This window comes from Schistocerca nitens, chromosome 1 (assembly GCF_023898315.1).
Source record: "Schistocerca nitens isolate TAMUIC-IGC-003100 chromosome 1, iqSchNite1.1, whole genome shotgun sequence".
NCBI classification, from domain to species: domain Eukaryota; kingdom Metazoa; phylum Arthropoda; class Insecta; order Orthoptera; family Acrididae; genus Schistocerca; species Schistocerca nitens.
In genome coordinates this window covers 503,183,338-503,187,260 of record NC_064614.1, presented here as the reverse complement: position 1 = coordinate 503,187,260, position 3,923 = coordinate 503,183,338, and the positions used below count along the sequence as shown (strand labels likewise).

The 3,923-nt window shown below is 41.7% G+C and overlaps 1 pseudogene; it reads right to left on the bottom strand.

The window, feature by feature from the left end:
• Nucleotides 1-2,529: 2,529 nt before the first annotated feature.
• On the bottom strand, nucleotides 2,530-2,647 carry LOC126206928 (5S ribosomal RNA; annotated as a pseudogene).
• Between the last annotated feature and the right edge of the window lie 1,276 nt (nucleotides 2,648-3,923).

Here is a 3,923-nt window from a genome sequence, read left to right as displayed (position 1 = left end):
TTGTTTTTTGGGAGTAATTACCGTACTTGTATCATTGGCTAAAAGGAACAGCTTTACATCTTCGTGAATATAGATTGACAAATCATTGACATACAGCAGTCTTAGGTCTTAAAAGACATAAGATTGAACCTTGTGGGATCCCATTCTTGAAACCTCCCAATTTTGATGAAGCTGCTGATTTTTGCACATTATGTGAACTGTTTATTTCAGCTTTCTGTACTCTTCCAATTAAATATAAATTAAACCATTTGTGGACTGTCCCACTCATACCACAATACTTAAGCTTACTTAGAAGAATTCCACGAGTTACACAATCAACAGCCTTTGAGAAATCACAGGTAATCCCAATTGCTAATGTTCAGTTATTCAAAGCATTTAATATTTGATCAGTGAAAGCATGTATAGCAACTTTCTGTTGAAAAATCTTTCTAAAAACCAAACTGACAATTTGTTAGTACTTTATTTATACAAATAAGTGAAGCTACTCTTGAATACATTACTTTTTCAAGAATTTTGCACAAAGTTGTCAGAAGCGAGACTGGACACTAGTTGTTGACATCAGATCTGTCTCCTTCCTTATGCAATGGTTGAACAATAGCGTATTTCAATCTGTCAGGAAAAATCTCTGCTTCATCAAGCTATTACATATGTGGCTGAGATCCTACTTATCTGCTGGGAATAAGCTTTTAGTATTTGATTGGAGATACCATCAATTCCATGGGAGCTTTTACTTTTGAGTGAGTTTATTATTTTCCTAACTTCGGAAGGAGAGATGGGTAAATTTCAATTTTATCAAATGCATAATTACTGCCTCTTCCATATATAGCTTTGACTTTTGTAATGAACATCTGGATCCTATCTTCTCCAAACAGTGAACAGGCTCTCATAGCTTTCCTTTAACATAAAAAATTAATAATATGTTTCTGTTTGCAAGAACAAAACCACAAAAGAGATTGCATAATTCTCTACCTGTGCGAAGGGAGTAAAATTATTCTGGGAGGTTCACTTACTGAACTGTTACAGTACGCTGATACTATAGCTCCCAGACTGAGATACTGTGACAGTAAATGGCATGACGTTTATAACAGTAAATAAGTAAACTATCCTTAATCACGAACAACGAGATCGAATGTATTGGTCCAATTGCAATATGGTGGTGCACCCAACAAGAATCAGATGAGACACGAATGCTGCCTGGACAGACATCAGAATTCAGTATCCAGATAGAACAGAAATCGCCAGTCTCAGGCTACACCCTCCCATCTTTGCGACCCAGACCGAATATAGGGAAAGAAAATCTGCAGTTGGCCCTACGTTGTCTGGGCGAACGAGGCCACGAAGTTTGAGAGATATTTTTGGTCTGGCATCGGGGATATCTCCCATAAACTAAAAGTGTACAGTTTGTGTATAAGATGGGGAACTATGGGAGCAGTCAGTGGTACACTCAAATTTTCTGCAAACACTAAATATGAAGCTCTACTTCCGTCATTGACAATTGAATGAGTTTTAAGGAACAACTTCGTTTCAACCAGTTCGTTACGTTACGACAGTACTTCCCTAGCCAATACTAGCTAGTTCCGAGCGTTGCTCTTTCTCAAGTGGACCAAAGGTGTGAGTACTTCATCCTCGTAAGTACCATTTTAAAACAAGTCTAGTGTGAACGACGTTGTTCATTAATTTTATCGAAGCCGTGGACCTTACCCAAAAGTCAATTTAACGGGGCGTGTGCCATCCAGCGCTGATGCAACATTTTAGGTTCACTGCCCGGTTCATGTAATACGTTTACAAAGAACATTGTCTTCAGTACATTTACTTTGCATTAACAATACGTCAAGTACTGGAGAAACCAAACTGATAAAGACCGCAATACGTTTAAGTCAATCCGTGTATCATACAGCGGTCTTTCCCAGAAATCTGGTATATTAGCCTAGCAAGGAAATTTCACACGTCGTAAGAAGGCTGCACGACCCAGAGGTCCCTTCCAGGCTCATTTATGCCTGAACTTAAAAAAGCTGCTCAAATGGCGCTACTCCGCTGACGTTCGTTGTACTCTGTAGCGGTAATTCATTATATATTTTGAGGCTAGTGCTGAGCCACCGACATACACCTGTCGATGTCAGAAAGTGCTGCACCAGGTGAACTGACAAATAAATAACCCGCTCTTCATATACTCAAATGAATTCATATACAGGTGCGGCGCAGTGGGTAGCTTCATGATTCCAATCTATTAAAAGGGATGGCAATAGCATACGTGAAAGAAGGATGTGGTAACTTACACGATGACAAAACATGGAGTATCATGAAGCAACTGAATGAAACAATAAAAGCACGACGTCGTCAGGACACAAGTGGGCCATCGGGACCATCCGACCGCCGTGTCATCCTCTGGTGAGGATGCGGATAGGAGGGGCGTGTGGTGAGCACACCGCTCTCCCGCTCGTTATGATGGTTTTCTGTGACCAGAGCCGCTAAGATTCGGTCGATTAGCTCCTCAATTGTGCATCACGAGGCTGAGTGCACCCCGAAAAATGGCAACAGCTCAGGGAGTCCTGGACGGTCACCCATCCAAGTACTGGCCACACCCAACAACGCTTAACTTCGGTGATCTGACGGGAACCGGTGCATCCACTGAGGCAAGGCCGTTGCCTGAATGAAACAATAGTCACTACAAAATCCTGTTTCCTAAAATTTGCTGTGGACTTCAAGTCAAATACGAGACGCAATGGCATGTAACCATTATTTTCATTAACAGTTAATACAAGTTACAACGGAAATAAAATTATATCACCTTGGCAAAGAGTGGGTAATGAATTAGAGATGAATACCTTAAAGTCAACACAACAGTGTGGGGGGACTATTTAGTTCGTGGAAATCGTGTAGCGACTACTGGAAGTTATTCAGAGAGGAATGAAAGCAGTACGGGAAGAATCATGCATGCACTTACTATCTTAATTGAACACATGTTAATTCTAGATTATTAATGACTGTACTTGAATTATAAACGTAAAAGCTCTAAAGTCAATATGAATACTCCGTGTACGTCCCGTAACTTGAACTGCGAAATTTGCAGTAGCTCAACATACTTAGCGTTACTGTACCTGCGAGTGGCGGCTATGGTAGTTGAAAATTGTAAGTCATCTGGCCTGCCTCAGAGCTCGGAACTGAAGTCCCCCTGTCGGCTGAAGCGTCCTCTGGTGATTCCCGGATGTAAGTGAGTGCCATAGAGGGCTCACAGTAAGAAGCAGAATTTTTACTTCTGCGTGATTTTGACCAGCAATGGTAGTGATTCTTCCGGGTGCTTACCAATACGGTCGAATCTAATACTGCAACAATCTCCCTTCCACACTCAATTTAAACATAATTAACCAGTAGCCAGAGTTTAGAATGTTGATGTTCCGAAACAAGCAGCACCTTACTCATACCATCTGTTAAATCTCTCATTTTTAGCCAACAAGGTCTAGACGCACACACAGCCACTTCTATTTTTCAACTCTAGATTTTATCCATATTGTATAATGGTAGCAGTCCTTACTATTTCTTGACTGTTTCAACAGCAGCGCAATTAACATGGCGCCAGGTTAGCGGCTGCAGGTTCCGTATTCATAACCACAAAAGCGCCCGATGGTCTCCAGTCTGGTTCCAGTTAAGAGACTTCCATCTCTCTGTTGCTTCAGGTCTAGCGTGTACCAGAAGGCTGACTTTCTGCTGACAGCAAGGCGCCCCGAAACTGCGCCCTCTCGTTGTCACCTTGCAGTGTCTCCCTCCGGCGCCAGTTCGCTGATCGTTTTAAACACACGTTACAATGATTTCCCTTCGTTTAGGACACACTTAATATAGTGCTCTGACCTTACTTCCGGTCGCAGGTTCGAATCCTGACTCGGGAATGGATGTGTGTGATGTCCTTAGGTTGGTTAGGTTTAAGT